General features: G+C 42.4%; 1 non-coding gene across 1 annotated transcript; it reads left to right on the plus strand.

Annotated features, from left to right (window-relative positions):
* The first annotated feature begins 19699 nt into the window (after window positions 1–19699).
* Window positions 19700–19773, plus strand: Trnat-ugu. The gene has a single exon. It is a non-coding gene; the product is annotated as a tRNA-Thr (tRNA).
* The last annotated feature ends 5431 nt before the right edge of the window (window positions 19774–25204 follow it).

The following is a 25204-nucleotide window of genomic DNA, read 5'->3' on the forward strand; positions in this document are numbered from 1 at the left end:
TTGTGCATCTTTAATGCAGTGATTTCCATTGCTTTCTGCATCCTTATGCAATTAACCATTGCTGATTCTTCCACTTTTAGGGGCAGTTTCCCGCTGCAAAGCTACGAGAGTGCACTAGACCTCTGCCCGCTTCTCCGCTCTCTTTGACAAGGCTGCTCACTGAATGAAGGTGACTTCTTATGCCGGAAGTCTTCGGCCGCGATTAGTAATGATTTTTATTCGAAATTTAAGTGGTAGCGTGGTTCGGATCTGTGACCGAGGACGTTTTGGTTACTAATCATAGACGAAACCTCGAAAGCATGGATAAAGATAGGCAAAAGAAATTACAATTTTATATTTAATATATTTACTTGAGGAAAACGTTTGCTAATCCGTGCATTTACAATGCTGGAGCCTTGTCGAAGCGGAAATTTTTGTTATTGTCTTCTGTTCAGTTTACTTACTCATACAACTAATTCCTAGCATTTTTGATCTAATTTATTCTCCTCTTTCCTATTCTACTTTACGTAATATCCTATGAATCGTTGACTGTCACTCTCGTGCGCCACTTCCAAGCGAATTACATCCATCCGAGGTTATTTGCTCTAACTTTCCGCACAACGACTAACAGTAGTGTTCATAAGTCTTGCAACCAATGTAGTATGAATCCGACAGGATGTGGTACGTTGTTGGCAGGTATACCGCTCGAGCTTCCGCTTTCCTTTGGCTTTCCGACGTATTTCTGTTGCAGAGAGACTTCGCCGTTGATTGTCCTACCTAATTTTACGTAAGCTTTCTGCTAGCTATTATTCCTATACGTGGAACAATTGAATTAGTTTGCGAAATAAATCAGATACAATGCGTTCACATAAAATTGTGCTTCACAGCAGAATTTAGAGGTGAAGTGAGCTACAATAACGAACTATGTAAATAGAAAATGTAACACTTGTGCACAATTATTCACTTCTTATTGTTTACAGAAACGAAAGTAGCAGCGCTGTTTAGATTTAAATGCTCTGAACACGAATATCAAGCTTAAAATTGTCCTAATTCAGGGTTACAAGTAAATATTGTGATACTTTCCACAGTCACACTGACTGGACATTATAAGAGCTATAAGCAAAGGCATTGTGACAAGGATTCCTCTACTTCAGGCTCACCCAAGAATTGCGCCCGGTGGGCGCGCCCGTGCCCCGCGGGCGCAAGACAGTGTAGTTCAGCGCCCCGTCCGCGACCGTGTGTCGCTAGTGTCGCCATAGGAGAGAGAGAGAGAGAGAGAGAGAGAGAGAGAGAGAGAGAGAGAGAGAGTGAGTGAGAGAGTGAGAGAGAGGGGGTGGGGGAGAGAGACCGCACAGCACTGCTCTGCGCTGGACTGTCCCGTGGTCAGATCTAACGTAAACAAAATATTCTATTTTAGAAATAGTTTTATGTAAGGGATATAGAGTCTCATTCTTACTGTTAGTAGTTACAAGTAAGTATTTTTTGTTATACTTTGTGCTACAATTGTTTGTATCCCTTTCCAGAATTTAGAAATCGGATCCTTAGTTTGCTGTTTTGTACATAATAATTTTAACTGACAAAGTTTGAAAACTTATTAAAATAGAATTAAGGGTAAAGCTCTTTTATTCTTACAGTCAACATTGTTCAAGAAGACAGTTAACATTTTACACGTTTTTCTTTTTCGAGGAAACGATTTTGTCTAGGACTGGTACAATACTCCGTGAGGCTGCTAACCTCAAAGAATTGCTCAAATTTTTATCGCCAAGGAATGAACGTTTCTTAGTTTTAGGAAGTTACGTGTAAGAAAGCGGTCCTTCAGGCGGATATGGCACTGTAGGTCAATCAGCTCTAGCTGAATCACTTGTGAGACGTCCTCTGTCCGAAGGGAAAACGGGCGAACAAATATATCTATCGGGTGGCGTTCGGGCGGTCCGCACGGCCAGCTAAGCGGCACGGCTCGGCCACTGCAGCAACATACGAATTCGCCCGGGGCGCTGGCCGCGGGCGTTCGCGGGCGCTAGCGCCCCAGGGGCACAGTTTGGACGAGCCTGCTCTACTTCAAGTGAGTGAGGCGGACGCTTCCGGTGCTATTTGGGAGCACTGCCTTACGCCTTGACTGATATGCGCACCATCTAGTCACGTCACTACAGTCAAGTGTTACGGCTCCATGCTATTGTTCTGCGTTAGTTCACTTGTTATGGGAACGTGTACCATAATGTTTGGAAGTGAATGTGAGGTGAATTGTTGAAACTGAAGAACTGTGTTATTCCGCATGTGAGGAAGTTTACAAGTTTCACAAAAATGCCCCGCACTTGTAGTAACAAATCTTTTAACTTTTGCTGCATCTGTCCAGATGTCATTTGTGGTTCAAGAAGGCGATCATTGACTAAAGCAGTGAAACCAGCATATGCCTTGTATTTCAGTGTGGAGTTGGAGGCCAAGAGAAATCGTGGGCTCCACACATGTACCGAATGTTCGTCTACACTGAGTGCTTGGATGCGTGGTAAAAACATCTCCGTTAAGACTTATGTGCCTGCTATTTGGTGCCCGTTATTTTGTGTGAACCAAAAAATTGTGGATCAGATTGCTATTTTTGTGTGGTACCTGCTTTGAAGAGCGAAGCCAGTATGAAGAGTATTCAAAACCCTGACATCCTATGTGTCATTCGCCCTGAGACTCATGGCTAGGGATTGCCAGGTCCTCTTCCCCTACATGTACCATCATCAAGCAGTGACAGTAACGATGCTGAACGAAAACAGACAGCTGAAAAAATGCTATCATCTGCAAGTGACAGTGATCCTATGTTTACACCAACATCGTCATCTGGAAAACTACACAAAGTCGCACAGGGTGAACTCAACGATCTGATTAGTTATTTAGATCTTGCAAAGCTTAAATCTGAACTGTCGATCTCAGGACTGCAGCAGTGGAATCTGACAAAGTACGCGTGTCTGTGTTTAGGGAGCACTAGAAAAAATTTGAGCGTTATTTCGGTGCTGAATGTGATATTACATTCTACAGTGACAATGGCGGTTCATTGGAAGACCCGAACATTACATACAAACCAGACGAGTGGATAACTCAAAAAAAGCCTAATAGCACCACTGTTACTCAACAGTAATGAAAGGCCATGCATTCCTGTCTCATGTGCTGTCTTAGCGAAAGAAAGATGTACCACGTTCCTCTGCCTTATAAGACACCACTTGTCGCCGCATGGAAAGTTGCAGCCCCAGCAGCCGCAGCTATTCCCTGTTCCTTCACCAGCTCCGATGTGGTGTCGATGGGCCAGCTTCCCTCCGGTAACTGTCTCAGGGTTGCGGGAACAACCAGGTTACTCACACTGGGACGATGCACATGCCAATACCGTATGCTGAAATTACGGGTTAATTACAATAAGCATTAATGGATGGTGTACGGCCGCATAACAGCCAGCAGCAGTAGAATGATCATCATCTAATTGTACTTAAACTAACTGTAGTAATACTGTGGCTAGCGGGCAGCTCCCTCCCCCTTCCATTTGGTGAAGGACGTCAGATCAGTAAGGCCACGCCGCAGTTCATTATTCGGTGATTGTGGACACAGTTGTGGAGCAAATCTCATTCATTAGATCAAGAATCCAGTAGGAGGGTACCGTGAGACTAGCGTTCCTGAAACATATGCCTTCCTGTTCTAGAAACGGAGCTCCTCAAGGTTGTTAATGATCTGTGGTATCCCTCCATTAAATGTAGTGCTGTTCTGGGAATCGAACTGTTGCAACCCTCCAAACAGGCCTCTGGCACTGAAGAGACAAGCCTTCACTATCTTTGAGGGGAAAATTGTGTGATATCGCGGAGCACATCAATCGTCATGTGATTTCGCGAGTACATCTTGAGTGCTATGGTCCAAATGGCTCTGAGCACTATGAGACTTAACATCTATGGTCATCAGTCCCCTAGAACTTAGAACTACTTAAACCTAACTAACCTAAGGACAGCACACAACACCCAGCCATCACGAGGCAGAGAAAATCCCTGACCCCGCCGGGAATCGAACCCGGGAACCCGGGCGTGGGAAGCGAGAACGCTACCGCACGACCACGAGATGCGGGCTTGAGTGCTATGACGGACATCTTTTAGGAGATGGAAGTTAGAGGGTCAGCTAAGGCACTCAGCTGAATGCTATACCTTGACGTGCATATGCATGTCTACGCTCCAGTAAGTGGAGTGTCCAGCTATATCAAGCTTCCTAAGGCTACAGCTGGTAAGAAGGCATGTACGAGTGTTAACGTCGAAAATAAATCCGACCAGACGTGTTGTACATGGTTCATCCTGACTTCCAAAAGATTTTACACGAAAAACCCTCTGCACACATCTTGATACGGTAGATACCTTGACATTCATAAGTGTTATAACTTTGATGGTATTGAGATCCACATCAAGATCCAGGACATAACTAAATCTGAGGCGCAAAATATCGGCCTATCTGTTCACGTTTATGGTCTGAAGAAACGCAAGTCACATGAGCAGAACAAGCAGGATAAACATATAGTCGCTGGACCTCTCCATTTCTCAGAGTTTGCCATTGAGCTTAAAATGAATTTAAACATGGCTGCTATTCTCAGATGAGGAAAATAAGGAGAAAGACAATTATAATTTTGTTTGGATCAAGGACATGTACCAACCCAATTCATCCCAAAAGTGCACACACAATGTTACACAGCCTTTTTGCTTAAGGTGTCTGAACTCCTTTTCCTCAGTTTCCAGTAAACTATCTAGTAGACAGTTTCGAAGGACCCAGTACCTGTTATTGTGCCTACTGAGGAAAACAGATTAACAAAGTTTAAGAATGATTTCAATCAGAAGTGATGCCAGTTTGTGGTGTAAACCCACTACGAGGGTCTCTTCGCTCCTGTGACCTGTTGTGAATGCGATCCTACAGCCTCACGTATTACCTTCCCAGAAAAACACATACCACATGTGGCAGCATACCAAGTACAAATTTTATGTCAGGGATACTCCTGCTGTTTGACCGCTCACTGAGATTGAAAAACTTTCATGTGAGGTTGATAAGCTCTACAGTGACAACATTCCCATGACAAAATCGAAGGAGAATAAAAATTTGTACAATAAGGCAATTTACTGCCATATTTGTGCGCTGCCATTCGATAGAAAAGCGGAAACTCCTTGTAGGGACCACTTTCATCTTACAGGGAAGTTCCATGGCGTAGTACACAATATGTGATGCTTGAAGTATAAATTACTGAGACATATGCTTGTTTTCTTTCCTAATTTAAGCGTGTATGACTTTCTCTTTCTTGTTGAGCGCTTGAATAATTTCAGTTTGGGGAAAGATCAGATCTGTGTCCTGCCTGAGAGTGTTGAGAAACATATTTCAGTCTCCAAACGAATGACGCCAATACTTACACTCCGCTTCCTTGACTCGCTATTTTTTATGCAGGTACCACTCCAGGAACTTATTGAAACTTTGCCTGAGAAGAACATGTACATCATACGAGCTGCATTTGTCGACGAAGAAGAGTTTCAACACGTGAGTAGGGATGGAATTTTTTCATACGAGTATCTGGGTAATATGGCAAAACTCAACGGAACCCGGCTACCAAACGTAACTGCATTCTCCAGCAACCTTATAGACGATACCATATCGGATGCAGAATATGAGCATGCTGTGAATGTCTGGCGAGAATTCAATATCTCCACTGTAGGAGAGTGTGTACAGTTTTACGTGGACACAGACGTGCACTTGCTCACAGTTGTCTGGAGTCTATGCATGACCACCCACCTTTCGTTACACAGCACATGGGTTTTCTTGAAGTGATATGCCTAAGAAAACTAAGCTCAGCGTGGGACTATTGACCGATGCAGATATGCTTTTCTTTGAGTTAGTGATCTGTGGTGGACGTTGTCAATGTGGCCATAGGCAGGCCAAGGCAAATAACCACTATATGTGCGAGAGGTTCAACACATCCCTTGATTCGAGTTACATCATGTACTTGCATGTCAGAAACCCTTATGGGCATACCATGCAACAATCACTGCCAACTGGCGAGTTTGATGGATGTCCAAAGAAGAATTCAAGGGATTAGGCGGAAAAATCGAGGGTATGGAGTCTGATTCCGATGTAGAACATGTAGTGGAGGCAGAATTCACATACCCTATTAGTCTGCATGATGCGGACGTCGAGTTTCCAGTGTGTCTGGAGCAACTAGTTCCACGAGGAGGCTCCACCCCAAAACTGATGACAACGCTGGGGAATAAGCGGAGATAGATTATTCACTATTGTAATCACTAACAGTGTCTCAGTTTGGTGTGAGGCTGATTAGAATCACCCAGGCTATCTCTTTCAAGTAATCCCCCGGTTGGAGGAGTATATTGATTTGAATACGAGACTGTAGGCTTCTACGGTGTGTTATTTTGAGTAAGATTTTTTTAAACTAATGAATAACTCAATTCTCGACAGAACAATCGAGAAATTGGGGGAATATCGCGAAATTTTGATTAAAACCGATGCAATGGCTGTTGGGAGATAAGAAACTGCATCCTCAGACAAAATCTTAAATGGATCACAGTGTTCAGTGATAACACAGTAGCCAGTGATAACAGACCTGTTCAAATTCCGCACATACTCCTTTCATTATGAGATTGCAAAACGTCATTTCGCTGATTCTAAATTACTTTATATGGATGCAGATAGCTTCATATCTTGGGTGAAGAACTGTGATCCAGATGAAGAAATGAGATGCCATGGTGAAAAATTCAACAAATATTCATACAGTGGTGATAATCCTTACGGTATTGTTCCACAGGACAAGTATATAATCAGCCTAATGAAAGACGAGGTGAATGGTTTGCTGATTGTGGAGTTTCTACGTCTGTGGGCAAAAATCATGCATATCGCTCATTGCAAGGTGCCACTCAGAGGGGACTAAGGATGTGTATCACGCAGCATCGAGAGTAATCTTTATCGAAGGCTATCTGCAGTACCTGTACAGTAATCTTTGCGGTGCTCCACTGCAGCCGCAGCATATGGTGCAGCAAACTGGTACTCAATCGAGAGGGCACGATGTATACACTGTGCTGCAGTCAGCAGTCTCATTGTCTCGCTCTCACTCAGGGTCCCCCCAAATCCTCTCTCTCTACAAATGAACAGTGTGAGAACAGGAGATTTTCAGCCCCATAATCACAAATGGCCCTTTATCGTCACTCATCACTCCACTCTGTCAAAATCCAAACTCACATCAATTGAACACATTTCTCACTAAAACTAAAGACAGCACTTTCCTCTCCAGTCTTTTTCCGGCCACTTTACAAGTGGGGAGGGGAAAGAAGGAGCCATGTCATCTGTAAACTGATTAAATAAAGACTATACATATTGAATTGAACAATATATTATTATATCAGTTTGGATTAATTTGAATTTTGTATTGTAAGATTCTTGCTTTCCAGCAGCTTAACATGGACTGATTCTTCTTCTTCTCTCAGTTTGCAAATGGGGAGAGGAAGGAGAAGTGAGGGAGGGAGGGAGGGAGGCAGGCTGGGGGACTCACCAGGAGGTGAACAAGTGGTTTAGAACTCAAGAAGTGTCACTTTTCCCAGAGAAATTTGGGAGGAGGTGGGAAGGGGAAAGGGAAGAGGTTTATCAGGACAGATTATCCCCAGAGGTCATAAATCTACTCACAGCGAGTCATAAATCAATTATCATAACATTAAATGGTGTTGGAGGGGTGTAACATGGCCCTTAGTGTAAGTTCATCCTTGAATGTATGCAACTCACACAAACAGAATACGCCTGATCTCTCTTTATCCCACTACTCACAGTAAATCCAGGTCAGCTACATGCATGACACTGTTTTAGTAATGTGGCAGCGTTGTTTTTGGGAAACAGGAAAGCAGATGATTACAGGAACCTTCGCTCTTATATAGTTACTGACTGCAATGCGACCATGAAGATGCACTTTTCCCACCTTGACGTATTCCCAGAGAATCTTGGTGTACTCAGTCATGAGCACAGAGAGCGTTTCCATCAGGACTTTTCTCACATGGACTAGAAGTACATAGGACAGGGACTACTGCTATGTTGGCTGGTTTCAGCTGGATGCTACAGGAAGATGCTCCAGACACCACCCAAAAGAAATGGGATGAATAAATTAGATAAGTTGAATCAATATATATATCTTTCTGATTATGGTAGCAATATACGTGGAACGTAAATTTACAGTGTACTTGTAACCCTAAGATAGGAGACAATTTTAATAATGATATTCGTGTCCAGCGCAGCTAAATCTATAAAAAACAGCACATTGTAGTTTCTGTAAAAAATCCATTGTGTAATGTATATGACACTGAGATGTTGTACTGTTAGTAACTCTGATTTTCGTGTTAAAAGTGTTATATTTCATATGTTTTTATTACGTAATTGCCTGAAGACGGAACAATAAAAGCTAAAGTTACAACCAAAATTGTTTATAGAGTTGGGTCGCCGACAGCTGACCACATTCCACTGTGGAACATACCAAGTCAAATCTGCCCCACCAGGCACTGAAGCTGTCTCACGAACATATAATATGCAAAACATTTGAAATATCTGGTTACCAGATCTTAAAACACAACCAAACAGATAAAGTTACAAATCAGGGGTCAAAGAAATGGACAAATAAAGAAATTTGTGTTAAATCAACTTCAGAAAGACGGACATATTAGTGATAGATGTTGAAAAGCAACAGAGTAAGAGTGTGAAAAAGTTAATTCATAGACTCAATACTGTGGTACAGACTGCCACCGCAGATTCGTGCCGTAGATCTTGTGCAATGACGGGATTATGCATGGTGAATAGAACTAATCAGGGTAAGTCTGTCAAAGAAACGATGAAGCTATCAATTAAAGAAAAACAAACCTGAACGACTGCAGTAATTCCTTTGATTAGCTAGATTCTAATACGCTGTTCGCTTGCAAAGAGATGTATTTCCTATGCAGTACTGAACCATTTTAAATAACAAATGCCTGCAATGCAAAGTCATCCTTATTTAATGTGAAAGTGAGATAAAGATGGCTTGTGTAATGATTTCTATGTCTCGCTCTCTGACATTAACTGATTGGAAATGTCAGATAGTACATTGGCGATGTTTGCGTCATGTTATCTTTGTGGCCTTCTGTATGGTACTTAAAGCAATTATACTGCAGCATTAAAAAACACTTTTACTGTGGTTTACCCATTTCCGAACGTGACACGAAATTTTATTAGCGAACGCAACTGCAACGAAATTAGGAAGTAATTATACGCCTTAGGCACAATCACATGAAGACACCAATAGAGCTGGAACTGTGATTACGGTATGCGTTCACATGTGGGAGGCGTGGGATACAAATTCTCGTTCATTCTTTCTAAGTTTCCCGTGTAGTGGAGCCTCCCATGGTTGGTCCTTTGTAATAAAAGCGAACTGCACCGATGTAAAGTTTCGTTCTAATTGGTTCGGAAACAGATGTTCCTTATTCAACGAGTTATAATGAATCGGCATGTGTATTGTTGTAACTTTACAAAAATGTCAAATAGAGCCTGGGAGTAGAGGAAAAATACGTTGTTGATACTGTTTGTTTGTGTTTCTCAATTTGAAAAGGATTTCGAGGATTTCATTTTGCGCGAAAAATGATGTTGTCAAATCGGCTGCATATACACAATTTACACCGAGGAGACATCAGAAACTACAATACTGTACACAATTTTCAAAAATGAAACAGAGCCTTATATGCTGCGACGTAGTAGACGTTATGCTAATTGCAGTACAGGTAGCATAAGGAAGTTTTCATTTACAGTGTAGCCACAAAATATATTTTCAGACTATCTCAGTAAACAATGACCATCCTAAGATCTATATATCCAGGATCTCTATGTGTGTAGCATGGCGACGCAGCTCTTAAAAATGTGCAATAACTGGGGTATAAAAAAGTCAAGATGCAACTACGAAAAGATGATCTACTTGTAAGTTACAGCGTTACATCGTTATTCATGAAAGTACCTCTGCAAGACTCCTTGAAACTGTTGTCTCAACATTTGGAGTCGCAAGTAGTTAAACTTTTTGGATATGAACTGACGACCATCTACACTGAGGTGACAAAATTCATGAAATACCTCCTAATATCGTGTCAAAGTGCAGCAGCTTAACGTGGCATGGACTCAGCAAGTCGTTGGAAGACGCCTGTAGAAATATTGAGCCATGCTGCCTCTACAGCCATAGTATTGGGGATAGGCTGGTACCACTCCAAAGTACCGTTATCCAAGATGGGGACGATGACGTCATCCAAGATGGCTGCTGTGACGTCCATCAAGATGGCGCATTTTGGCAGGAAGTTTGCATTGTGGCGGGAAAGTGCCACGCACCCCTCGCCCAGAAAAAAGGAGTGAAGCTCAAATTCCATGATAATGCGTCACACCCCAGTTATCTCTACTAAGCAAAGAAAATGGCGGGAAAAATCACTTATCTTTATTATTTGACCAATTTTAAGCAGGCATGATCTTCACTGCGTCTGGATTCCTACTGGGTTAGTTCACATTGGTGCCACTAAAGGGCGCTCTCCTGACGTCAGCTGATGACGCAAGTAGCGTCATTCAAGATGGCTGCACGCAATGTATCCACCACGAGCTCCAGAGTCCAACTGGCTTAGTCCATATGTCCATATTGGTGCCACCAGAGGACGCCACCGCGACGTCGGGTGATGACGCAAGTACTGGTATTCTAGATGGCCGTATATAGTGTGTTCACTGTGAACTGCAGAAACCAACTGGCTTAGTTCATACCGTGGCTACCAGAGGATACTATCGTGAAGTCGGTTTATTACACAAGATCCTCCGCTTTCTCTTGTGCCATGCCACCGGCCCTTGGGCGTCCGACCACTTACGTCAAACACCCTCAGCCGCCACCTCAATACACGCGCCTTACACAGTCTTCTGTAAATATGATAACTAAACTCACACCCACATCACGCATCTAACCTATCAACTACCTAAGTACATTTCAATTTTAATCATATTCAGTAAGTCAATTTACAAGTTCAATATTCAATGATGAAATGAGAATTTCCACATTTTCCCACTATCAGCACCATGTTCATTCATGACCTAGCACCACCCCACCTCTAGAATGCTGCACTCCTATTGGTTACTGCATTAGTCGCATGGTTCGACTTCATAGAACCCAGGACTTGGAATCAATTTTCACCAATGCCACACCCACCTGGAATTGGAATCAAATAGTTAAATTCTCCACCACGATCCTCAACCCAGCACCACGCCACATTGCCGACCCATGTTGGCGGGTTAACATGCACTAACCTGTACTAACGTGTAGTAATGTGCACAGCACATGATGTCATCCAAGATGGTGGGGCGAAATGATTGGAAAACAGATCTGAACACAAGTATTTATTTTGCTGGCTGTTCCTCCCCCACGAGGTTTACTGTCCAACTGACGTAGGACACATTACTGCCATCAGATCGTACTGTCATCCCTCCTATGACCTAATCCCAGATGGTGGTCTGTAGGGGCGAGAATTATGTTAAAATTACTCAGGCTGCGCTAGGCTGCTGAAGAGAGCAAGGAAAGAATGCACTCTATTTACTTTCGAACATTTTATTTAGAGATCGAATATATTTATCACACTGAGGCAAACACTCACCATCTTATGTTTGCGCTCACAACATACAGTCTGCAGACACGCAAACAACTCATAATTTACGCAAATAATTTAATTACAGAGGTTCAGACTCCTCCTAAATCATTCAGCACAGTTACGTCTAGACATGCGCAGTACTCGTAAACTGTCCAAATAACTCATAGCACAGCCTACAGACCTGCTCGCAAAATAATTCAATCAACCCGCGCAAGCACCCTCCGCCACATCCTGTCCACAGCACCAACGATGTGGTGCGTCCGTCAGCTGTCAAACCACTCACAGGCCCCACGCCAGGGTCCCGCAAGCGGCCACATCTCATCGATACTTCATTTCTGAGAAATCCCTATCCAAATACGTGTTCACCTAGACACACGTGCTGACGTGATCGGGCGGGAGCGCAACCGCGAGCTGTAGCCGAACACAGGCGAAAGTTGTATGTAGACGCCATTGATGACGGGCTTACGAGCTGAGACAATAAAGTAATGAGACTGACGTGAAGAAAACGTTGCTTAACGTTTTAGTCAGGTTTAGTGTTGTCTAATTCAAAGTAGTTAACTTCAGATTGCACACACTTTTTCCAGCGCTTCTGCCATTGATGGTAACATTTCTGGAACTCATCTTCTGTAATATCCTCGAAGGCCCTCGTCACAGCTTTTTGGACATCTTGTGATGTTTGAAAGTTGTGTCCCTTGACCGCAGTTTTGAATCTTGGAAATAGAAAAAAGTCGCATGGAGTGATATCTGGTGAATAAGGTGGCTGTGGTAGTACTGAGTTTAAAAATTGCTGTACTGACAGAGCGGTATGAGATGGCGCATTATCGTGATGCAGAATCCAACTATCAGAAATATTCGTACGGACATCGATTGATGTTCAGTTTTTCTGCAATCATTTTCACGGATAATCTTCGATCAAATCGTACGAGCTCACTCACCCTGGCCAAGATGACATCTCTCCGTGAAGTTGATGCTCGTCTACTGCTGTCTTCATCTTCAACATTCGTTCTGCCTTCACTAAACATTTTACGCCATCGAAAAGCTTGAGCTCTTGAGATAACCTCATCTCCAAAAGCCATCTGAAGCTTACTGTAAGTTGTCGTCTCGTTTTCACCCAATTGAAAGCAAAAAGAAGTGTCATACCGTTGCGCGATATTATGCTGTTCCATTTCCGTGAGGAGAGACACAAACACGTCTTAACTTATTACAGCACGACTCACGACTGAGCAGTTGCATCAATGTGCTGCTTGGACTAGAAGCAGCTTATAGACCAAAGTCAAAGATATTGTGCCTACGCAAGCCTGTAGTGTTGCCACATCTTGCAAAGAAAATTTCTTTATTGTCGCACCTCGTACTTACAGAGCGCGGCCTACAAGTAGGGCCGCGCGCATGAAGCGTTCACGCTACCATCACTCTAACAACGGTCCGAAAAAGACGCTGCAGAATTCCATTCCACAATAGCAGAACCTACTTTCTCCTTAGCGATTCTAACGGAAAATACGTCGCGTTTGACTGACGCTTCACTTCGCGTAGCTGCATACCATCACAAACGCATCTAGCAATGTTATCAATCTTATACTCAAGTCACATTGCTATCTAAAATAATAACCAAGTCTAACTCTAGTAAATTCCTTAGCCCCTCAGAAATACTTAACGTGCGCTTTTGTACTAGTTTTCGTTTTTTCTCAGCTTTTATGCACGGAAATTCATGCCCTAACAGAACCTCGTTACGAAAATAACGTACAATAACGTCCAATGCAGTCTTCCTCGCGGACCTAGCATGATACCCACCCCGTCACGTGATACCCATCCTGCTCTCAACGTATGCAAATGTTCGCACGGGTATGTAGAGACTCCCATGTCCCACCACAAACCATGTTAATGAATCCAACAGTACCATTTGTTCCAGCAGTTATTTTACACAGATCGCTAAATCGCATTGACAGTTAAACCCGCAAAATTCTCTCCACATTATCAAATAGATACCAGACTCACAAGAATATTGTAAGCCAGGAACATATTTACCATTGTAACTACAATTAAATATTACGACAGCTGCTACACTCTGACACCAATCAATGCACAGGTAATCCCTCCTCTTGACGACTGTGCTGCAGTATCTATAGCGCATATAATTATTCACTTAAAAACTCTATCTCATACCCTCGTCGTTATCAATCTGCTCAATCTATACGTCCCTCACAACAGGACACACAGTCATCCTCTCTAGTCATACCATGACATAGACCAAACTATCTTTACAATGCAATGTATGCACAGTTTATACAATGTAAGCCACAGTAACTTTACAATACAATATACACACATTTTAGACAAACACTGCAGTCATCTTTCATATCTGTACAGCACCCGGAAAACTTATCGTATGCCTACACTCACATTGTCTATAAATCATGATTTCTCCCGCCCTCTCCCCCCACTCCTAGGGAAGCACCGTCAGCCTTTTCTTTCTTTCTACAGACGCGACATTCAGCGGTAATAAACTACTTTACACTGATCACCATTTCACACCGACAACTAAAGCTCGCAAAATTATCCACACATCATCAAATACATACCAGACTATACTTCTCGATATCAAGTACACAGCAGTAGCCTCCCGATCGCTAACACAACATATTTCCCGACATATAGACTCGAAATCATTTCTCTACAGTCACAAAACTTTAGCTACGCGGAGCGTCCTCTAGACCACTGAGTAACTAGAAACAATCACATGAAAAATCATATTTACTGCCGCGAATACCGATCTCGCTGATCTAACATACTCCATGTCATCCATGTAATTTACAAGCCAACTAAGGTCTTTCCCATGCCTAGAGAACAAGCAAACGTATCTTCCACACACCATATTCGATCTTTTATCCACTAAATAAACACCCAAAAATGTGCACAAACAGTACTCCAAGTGAAATCCATCCTTACCTTCCCTATAACAGGGCATAGTCATCTCCTTTCCACAAAGACACATACTTTATAAAACTGATGCTCAAATGCGAACATGTCACGCACCCACTAAGTATATTACTTAGTCAATAACTGATTGCCTACCATACCAAATCATACTGATGGAATAACAATCCATCTCAATCATACCATCTTCTCAAAGTTCCACTTGATCACGAAAGCCGCCCAACATCTACTAAGTATTAGTTCACTATCTGGCCGTCTAGACAGGGGAAAATCAACTCATATATATTTGTACAATCCAACAGACCTTTGCATCTGCACCGATGCTGCTGTCAACAGGAAACGTGAATCATTACCACCACGGACTTTGCATACACGGAATCATTCCGGAAAACCACTCGCATATATATTTATCATTATACTTACAATTAAATGTTACGATCGTGCTCTCAATTGAACAGCATTAGAGAATGAGTGAAGTATCGTAAACACACCCTGTTGTCGGCAGTGATTCTGGCAATAGCTGTACCCTCCCTACAACTGGACATACTCCCCCCACCCCCACATTGCTATCACAGTACTCCGAGTGAAATTCATCCTTACCTTCCCTATAAGAGGGCATAGTCATCTCCTTTCCACAAAGACACATACTTTATAAAACTGATGCTCAAATGCGAACATATCACGCACCCACTAAGTATATTACTTAGTCAATAACTGATTGCCTACCATACCAAATAATACTGATCGAAAATCACCGATGGGCATGCATCTCTCTTAAGTTCTTCTTTTGAATCTTACCACTGTGTCCTAGAAAGAGACATGTAATCGGCGAGATGTTAAAGAAAAAACTGGTACCAGCAACTAGCGCATGTTACTGTCACAATCAGTTTTGGTTCTACAGGTACACACAAGTATCAATGTTAAAACCTATACCGGCATTTCGAATTGAGGTACGACATTACTTCTGAATGAGGTTTTTTCTTCTGGACAAATACCGTGATGGTGGTTATAGGAATACGTATTATCAGAAGAAAAATGTACACTAGGTTATCAGATCTCTAGTGTTACGCTATATGTTCGAAATGATGTGAATCATTTGGAATCACCTCTCTCCATTCAAACACATACCCGCATCGGATTACAACCACCACTCAATCATATTTATCGCACTCTCATATCTCGAAACGAGTCACCTTTCCCGAACCTAGCCTCTACAGTAAAATTCCAACGTGGTTTTAGTCACCCCCTACACATCATGCAACTGATTCTATTTCTACAGCTTCGTGCATGTGATCGGTCCAATTTAAGTCTGAATTGAGCAGAAGTTGGGGAAAGACATATCCACCACCTTCAACAACATTCTGCAGAAACAGAACGACCTTAATTACTGCAACAGGACCGTGTTTTGACCATTCGGTGGAAATGCACGCAATGTGGTACGCCCCCAAACCAGATGCAAGTACTACAGATCCACGTCCATTCAAATCAATCAGCCCAACAGATAAAAATTACGAATTATAAAAGCTCATACGAAATTAGAAGTCACCAAGGCAGCTATGAGGGAGCAATGACGCATAGCTGCGCTCGGCCTCCAGCGCGGGGAAACAAATTTCATAATACTTTCCACAATAGCGCAGCATGCAGCCATCCAAGCATTCCTGGCTGTATAGCCCCTTCCTCACCGGCTCTCACCTCAAACTACTAATACTACTGATGCTGTATGTATGACACGATTCTATTAAATTTACAGACACCACCAAGGCCACTTTAAAGTTTGCTCACCTATACTCTAGCGGAATTATCACATGACACGATCCCTCCGGTCCTGTTTAGTTGTCTCAAACACTGTTTTCTAACACGCTTTTGTACAACGCCAAACATTTCGTTTTTCTGCCACGACCTCAATGCCTGTCTCATCTTCTAAACTAATATTAAGACACCCTGATACACGACCTCTCAGAGAAAACTAGACATCGCACGGTGTAAATCATTTTGTTACTACAACTACACACATCTGCTTATTTTAAATAAAAAATCCACTTACAACATAACGAAACTAGAAGACTTTTAAGGCCTTTGCATAGGTCTCCAAACTGATGTCCGAAAGCGAATGACGACCTATAAATTTAGACTCGTCTCTCACACTGACAGAACAGCTGACGACTATGCGTTCCCTTTCGACTCATTCCTCATGTAGCACTCACGTACGCAACCACCGTTTCGGTGCTAGCAATCCCCAGAAGTTGGTGTCCCTCCACTAAAACTTTTTCCCCAACTGAAACAAGCCATATCAGTCAATCATTATCTGCTAAACAATGCAGGGATGGGATGGAAAAGACACCATCCATATACTCTAATAATGAACATGAAACTTGATAGCGCGAATAATTTTACACTAAGTTCAATATCGGCCAATGATGTGACAGCATGCTTCCCCAATTTCAGTATCATAGCTAAACCATGCCCTCTCCACATTACACGTATCATCGCGAACATGGATAGATGACTGAATAGTACATCCATTCACTGTTAATTCTCGAACACATAAATCATCAAAATATACCAGACAGCTCTCCACATATTTCTAACACCTCGAGAATAGTCTTTAATTTACAATCTATCTCTCTGCGTATGGAGGTCACAGAGCATTCTCACTGTCTTAGGGTAAAATTAGAGATTGAAAGACCCTCATCACAATGTCATTTACCAACCATCCCTGCAGTATAGTTAGCGAATTAATCTGCAACCCACCAGAAGAAGACCGCTACACTCCACGTCTCGTGAATGAATGGAGCTTTCCGAGTCCTAACGCGTACAAGTGCACGACATTCTCGAGATGTGACCATGTCGAGGATCTTAGGACTCCTTATCGATGTATAGTAACAGATTTCAGAGTGCCGTCATGTAATAGCAGACAGTTAAGAAGAAGTTAAATTATTTTTATACACGATCGAGCTCCAGACGGATGGAGTTCGAGGCAGTTTTACCTAATTCAACCAAGCTATCAACTCTAAAGGATTGTTATAGAGTCTAGGGTCGGTACCTAGAAGGTATTGGTAAGAGAGAGAACATAAATACAGGTACTCCTAAGGCTACAACGTTTCTGCACTTAAAAACTGGCTATAATGTTAGATCGCCTGCGTTTCCCACCTATCAGACGTATCGAATGTAGCGCCGTTAATATTGCATGGCGAGAAATATTTTTCAGGCCCATGAAATACATCCCTCTTCACAGTTTTTCTGCGCTGAACTATCTCATCGAATCGTAAACCATTTTCATTGCATGATACGAGCACAATATAGCTCTGCAGAGTTGTATAGCGTACACTGTTCACATCCAATCACGGTTCATAAATTATACGATGCTCGCATCAGGCCTATGTAAAATAATAGTTAGTAGTGGGGGGTACATCCTACAAGGAAACAGAAAACGCATAACGGCGACGTCCAACATGTGAAAATTACAAACGAATCCTTCACTAAATCTGTAAACAGCGCATCTGCCGGGCAGATGTGTACACGGGGATTGCAGCACCTCATAAGATCCTACCGCTAACTTAGTTATTATGTTGAAGTCTCGATTTTACACCCAAGATGCGACATGAGGAAATCACATAATTCAAAGTTCGTTAGAGGAAGGTGTCAAGTTTCATCACACAAGAGATGGAAGTCCTCTGGTCACAGACAGGTTTTCTATTGGTAGAACTGTCATAACCTGATTTTGTGGTGGCGCCCTCAAGTGGCACCAATATGAACTAAGACTGTTGGGCTCTTGAGCTCGTGGTGGATTCACCGGGTGCAGATATCTTGAATGACGCTACTTGCGTCATCAGTTGACGGCAGGAGAGCGCCCTCTGGTGGCACCAATATGAACAACTGGAGTGCATACCCAGTGGAGAACACACCTGCTTGAAATAAGTTTACTAAAGATAAGTCCTTTTTTCCCGCCATTTTCTTTGCTTAGTAGAGATAACTGGGGTGTGACGCATTATCATGTTGGAATTTGAACTTCGCGCCATTTTTCTGGGCGAGGGGGGCATGGCACTCTCCAGCCAAAATTCAAACTTTCCTCCAAAATCCGCCATCTTGTTGGATGTCACAGCAGCCATTTTGGATGACGTCATCGGCGCCATATTGGATAACGGTACTTTGGGGTGATACCAGCCTAGCTCCTATACTAGCCATACCCAACTGTGAAAGTGTTGCCGGTGCAGCTTTTTGTGCACGAACTGACCTCTCGACTAGGTACCACAATTGTTCGATGCGATTCATATTACGCGATCTGGGTGGCAAAATTGTTCCCTCTAATTGTCCAGAATGTTCTACAAACCAACTGCGAACAACTGTGGTGCCGTGAGATAGCGCATTATGGTCTATAAAAATTCCATCGTTGTTTCGGAACATGAGGTGCATCAATGGCTGCAAATGTTCAATGACCGGTTCAGCTTGACCAAAGAACCTAGTCCATTCTAAGAACATACAGCCCACACAATTATGGAGCCACTACTAGCTCTCACAACCGCTTATTGACAATTTGGGTCCATAGTTTCGTGGGGTCTGCACCACAGTCGAACCCTACCATCACCTCTTACCAACTGGGTTAAGAACTCATTTGACCAAGCCACGGTTTTGCAGTCATCTAGGGTCCAACCGACGTGCTCATGAGCCAGGCAAAGGCGCTGCAGGCGAAGTTGTGTTGTCAACGAAGACACCCGCATCGATTGTTTATCTTCATAGCACATTAATCCCAAATATCGCCTCACTGCCCTCACGGATACGTTCGTCGTATGTCCCACATTGATTTCTGTGGAAATTTCCCGCTGTGTTGCTCTCGGTCGTTAAATGAAGGACGTCAGCCACTGCGTTGTCCGTATTGATAGCTCCGAAAGAACAGATACCATCTTAGTATATATACAGTTAAGGCTCACCGGCCACTTGACCATCTTCTTCTTCTTATGTGCGAATGCACAAACAATGCCTGAACTCTTACGGGAATCGGCAACGCGCCGTGAGTAATGAGTATAATGGTTGGGGGCACTACGAATGTAGTGCGGGACAATACGTTGAGAATGTGGGTTTCGCAGGAGGCGTACCAGAGATAAATCCCTGCAGTCGTGCTATGCTCTGTGTCCTCGGTGGCTCAAATGGATAGAGCGTCTGCCATGTAAGCAGGAGATCCCGGGTTCGAGTCCCGGTCGAGGCACAAATTTTCATCTGTCCCCGTTGACGTATGTATGTCAACGCCTGTTAGCAGCTAAGGGTGTTCATTTCATTTTAACTTTCTACGTTGTTCCATTGAACTCCCTGTTGTGTGCTGGTCGGGTGGGTCCATTGACTGTCTGTCGGTTGCGTTGTCGTCAGGTCGAGAATGGTTGGGCCGACTGCCTGTCTCACCTAAGCGAGCGTTAGTGTTTGAATTCCAGGCTGACCCTCGGAAACTTCTGAGTGGCGTTGGGTGTACTGCCTTTTCTTATTAGTTCTTGTTGTTAGTGTCAGTATGGTTTCTAGCCGATGTTTTAAATGTTTTGCCCTTAAGGCGTAAGTTTGTTTGGACCTTCAGCCAAATTTAAGAACTGTTTTAATTAAAGCCTTTGGCTTTTTTTTTAATTTAATTTTGTTAAGTCTTAAATGATGGGCCTTCAGCCGACTTTGAAGTAAAGTTGTTTTGCTCTTAAGGGTCAGATTGTTTGGGCCTCCGCCCTAAATAAAAACTGTTTTAAGGTAAGGCCTTTGGCCTTGTAAAAATTTATTTTGATGGGCCTTCGGCAGAATTTTAAATCAAAGTTGTTTTGCTCTTAGGGTGTCAGACTGTTTGGGCTTTCAGCCTGATTGAAAGAACTGACTTGAGATATGGCCTTGTGCCTTTTAGATTTCAGATTTTGGTTTGAGTCTTAAGTTATTGGCTTTCAGCTGATTTTAAATTAAAGTGGTCTTGCCCTTAAGGCATCAGATTGAATGGCGCATTCTGGCAGTAATTAAGTTCCAAGAATTAATGCTGTGTTTTTTTTTTAAATTTTCTTGGCTCTTGTAATGTTTGGTCAAATAAATAAGGTTGTATGTTCGAGTGGAACTGACAGCCGCTTATTTTGGGCCCTTTCCACAAATTAAACTACCTGTCCTGTCCTGCGCATTTAGCAGGCCTATTGTATATTACCTGTCTTTCCCTATAGCTTACCTTTATTTTTCTAAGCAATTCGAATATCTTGCACCATTTTACATTGTCGTACGTTTTTCCAGATCGACAAATCTTATGAAGTTGTTTAGATTTTTCTTCAGTATTGCTTCTATTATCAACCGCAAAGTCCGAATTGCCTTTATGGTGCTTTTACATTTAGTATGTCAAACTGATCGTCATGTAATACATCCTTTCTTTTCCTTTCTTCTGTGTATTATTTTTGTTAGCAACTTAGAGGCATGAGCTGTTAAGCTGACTGTACGATAATTAACCCACGGTATCATCTTAGGAATTGTTTGGATGAAGGTTTTCCGAAAGTGTTATGGTATATAGCCAGTTTCATGCATTCTACACATCAACGTGAATAATCGTTTTGTTGCCACTTCCCTCTTTGATCTTAGAAATTCGGGTGGAATGCTATCGGTCCATTCAACCGTATCTGATCTTAAGTCTTCCAGATCTCTTTTACATCGTGGGTACAGTACTGGACTCCTATCTCTTCCGTATCGACTCCTCTTTCTTTTTCTGTCAGGTCATCAGATAACTCCTCCGCCTCACCGAAGCCTTCAATGTATTCTTTCCACCTATCCGCTCTGTACTCTGCATTTAACAGTGGAATTCCCGTTACGCTCCTAATGTTATCGCCCTTGCTATACTTTCTCCCTTTATGAGTAACAGAATATTCGCCATTACTTTCTGAAACTCAGAACTCAATTAGTCTTTCTTATCTCCCATTTCTAATACCAAGCACAAAATTCCCCGTAACCTTTACCTCTAGTCTTTCCGCTACAATCACATTCCATTCCTCTGTCGACTAATAGATTTTCATCTTCCTTTACGTACTGAACTGCCCATTCAATATCCTCAAATACTGTTAATCGCTTGCGCCGTTGGAATTTATACCTGAATTATTGTTGTCGATATTGGTTTCCTGTCCACTCGGTTAAGAACAAACGTGTCATCGAACTGTTAACAGTAACCCAATCTCTGCGCTACCTTTCTATTCATAACGATCGCTATTCGTATTACACCATTTTCCGCTACTGTTCATACTGCCCCCACATTCATCTGACCAGAAATCCTTTTCGTTATTTCCATTTCACTTCACTGACCACCGTTATGTCTAAAGCGAGCCTTTACCTTTTCATTTTCAGATTTTATATCTTGCCTGTCACGTTCAGACTTCTGACATTTCACGCCCCGATTCGTAGAACGTTATCCTTTCGTCGGTTATTGAGTCTTTTTCTCATGGTCACCTGCCCGAGGCTCACTGTACTCTACTATATGTGGAAAATCATAGGGGAGTCTGGGAAAAACTGGCGAGTCTCTTCCCAGAGATCCAAATGGAGGACTAATCCGACGTTTTTTGCCAATGGAGAGATCATCAGGACAACTTTTTCTATTACAGGCCACATGACCTGTGAGCATTATGTGTCATTAATGCGATGGTTTCCTTTACCTTCTGCATCCTCATGCCGACGATCATTGATGATTTCTCATCATTTTCGGGGCAATTTCCTACCCCAAGAACGAGAGAGTGCCGTGTGTCCGCCATCTTTGACAAGGTGGTTATCAGAATGAGGGTGACTTCTTATGTCGGAAGTTTTCTGCCTCCATTGCTGATGAGTTTCATTCAACATGTAAGCGTTGGCTTGGTTTAGAACCCAGGACTGAAGACGCTACCTCTACACCACACGTCTAGATACCAATACAGTAGTAATAATTTACGTTGTCGATTTCCCCGAAAGTACTTTACTTCACCGTGTGTCGTTGAATATCAAAAGAAGCAGTTCTTATCGTATCATAAAGAATATAGTAAATATCGGGAGAGGTCTCCGTTGAAGTTTTCATAGGTACTTCCAACCCATATTTGGTGAACGCAGTTATCAGAGACTGACTGTGACCTATTTTATGTGGAAAACACATGAGGGTGTCGGGGCAACACGGTAGAGTCACTCTTCTTACGTTTCCTTAAAGCACTCCGGATCCACTACTGGAGAACAAATTGCAGTTTAAATCATCTCTGTTGCCTTTTAGAAGAAAAAGAGTAGTCTCTGAATACTGGTATAATAGTCTTTCCTCGCTAAACCGAGGATATCTCTTTCTAAGTTACTCATGCTGGCAGTTGTTCCTGATTCGAATTCAGGAATATTTACTTCATCCTACCTCGGGCATGAGTATGTGTCATCCATAGTGTAAGTTAGTTTAAGTTAGATTAAGTAGTTTGCAAGTCTAGGGACCGATGACCTCAACAGTTTGGTCCCATAAGACCTTACCACAAAAACCAATTTTTTCCGTAACGTCTCCGTTGTTATCGCGCAGCAAGGGTACGGTTTGTGCCTTTCCGCTGACAAACTTTGCGTAAGATTCCCTGGCAGATTTCGAGACAGAGTTTAGTTGTGGAAACTTAAAATGATCTCACACTGAAGTTCGCGGCAAGTTTCGAGTTTCTGAAAAACTTGGCTATCTTGGGGATTTTGCGTCATGTGAAATTTGACACATTTTTTTCGTTGCTTCTACAACAGTGTTGTGACCTGTTTTGTGTGGCATGGAGGATCAACAGCACCTCTCAATCGGAACCAACATCGGGTCCGATTGTGCAGTGTATGGTAATGGTAGGGCGTTGCAGTGCAGATTGTGCTGAGAAATAATTTTTTAAAAACAAATTCGATATGCTGCGCTGTTCGCGTGTTAATCACTATTGATGTCAAAAAATTGGCTCTGAGCACTATGGTCATCAGTCCCCTAGAACTTAGAACTACTTAAACCTAACTAAACTAAGGACATCACACAACACCCAGTCATCACGAGGCAGAGAAAATCCATGACCCCGCTGGGAATCGAACCCGGGAACCCGGGCGTGGGAAGCGAGAACGCTACCGCACGACCACGAGCTGCGGACAATTGATGTCAGCTAATCAGGCCGTTGTGCATGCGAATTGGAGCGTCCCGTCAGACAGGTCGACAAACGTGCTCTTCGTTTGGTTCCCTAAAACGGATTAAGTGAGCGATAACAAAATTAGACATGGGTCGATAGTAAGGATCGAACCCAAGCCAACGGCTGAGCAGTGTCGTGCACTATTATCTAAGATCTAAGAACAACTGATTCTTATTGTATCAGGAGGGTCACTTGAATCTGAGCGCGCAACCATCTAGGTAACTTCTAGTTAATAAACTCGGAAACGGTGAAACGTGTCGAATTTTTTTCTTAACAACAGTTTCGCAGTACAGCCTACTATCCAACACCCATACAAGCTTTTCAGACTATTTGCGACCACCCCGTATACTGGACAGGATTCATCCAGTCATGAAGGAACGCGAAAAGCTACAAATTCTTCTGGAGAATAGAACACTATATCGAGCTTCAGATTCTTTCAGAGGTTGCCAGACATCGAAAAATTATCATAACAACGAGCAAACGTCTTATGTATGAAAGGCCTTTTTAGCACGTTGATAAAGACCCACGTCACCAGTGTTACCAACTTCAAAACTGTAACATCTTTCAATAACTTATTTATGATGAAAATGTTGATCGTGGTAGAGCTGTGAACGAACTACTCGAGCTATAAAAACTCTGCTGGGCATGGAATGACAATATTATAGGTCTAAAGATGTCTGGTCTAGTTGTAGTTATAAACCTCGACGCAAGGGTAAGTTCATTATAGGCTGTCACGGTTGATACTGAGTGAAACTTTGTTTTCCTCGATATATGTCGATTTCCAAGATGTCAAAGACAGAAGTGGGTTAGGGGTTTATCCCCGGCAGTCGATATATTGGATTAATATCGGTTTTCGGACAGCCTTATAAAATTTGCCTACGGTTTCTATACACTACTTAAGCCGAATGCCGGAATATTTTTTACGACAAATTAGGATTTACTACGATTTTCTTGTACATTCCGAGCTCGTAATCTAAGACTCATCTCATTGACGACACATTATTCTTTAATCCTCCTACCTTCTGTTAACAAGTGGTTGTATGAAAGAACAACCACTGGAATCCCGGTAGAGAATTTGAGCCTTTGTCAGTAACTTAAAAGCACGCAGAGAGGTCTGAAGTAATTGGTAATTTGTTTGCTCATATATCTATAGCCACCGTAGATTTTTCAAACGAAAAAATTGTTTGTTATTTGCTGTACAGATTTCAGTTTATTTACTATAGGCCAGTTTCGACATTTTTAGTCATTGTCAAGCAACATTAAGATAACATCTAATCAATATGCCACAACAGATGTAACACAAAAATCAGTTCAACAGTCCAAATGTGGAACCACTTATAAAAATTAAGCCGTTCTCTATTGAATAAATACACAACGTTTATAATGCATGTAACAGAACGATATACAATGTAACGAGTACATATTTGACATCCAACCACTGAGAATCAACATCATTTCGTACATGAACATAAACTTATTCCCTCGACAAGTGCAGACACAGACTGCATGAAAGTAAGGACA

The sequence above is a fragment of the Schistocerca americana genome, chromosome 7 (genome assembly GCF_021461395.2).
Source record: "Schistocerca americana isolate TAMUIC-IGC-003095 chromosome 7, iqSchAmer2.1, whole genome shotgun sequence".
Classification (NCBI taxonomy): Eukaryota; Metazoa; Arthropoda; class Insecta; order Orthoptera; family Acrididae; genus Schistocerca; species Schistocerca americana.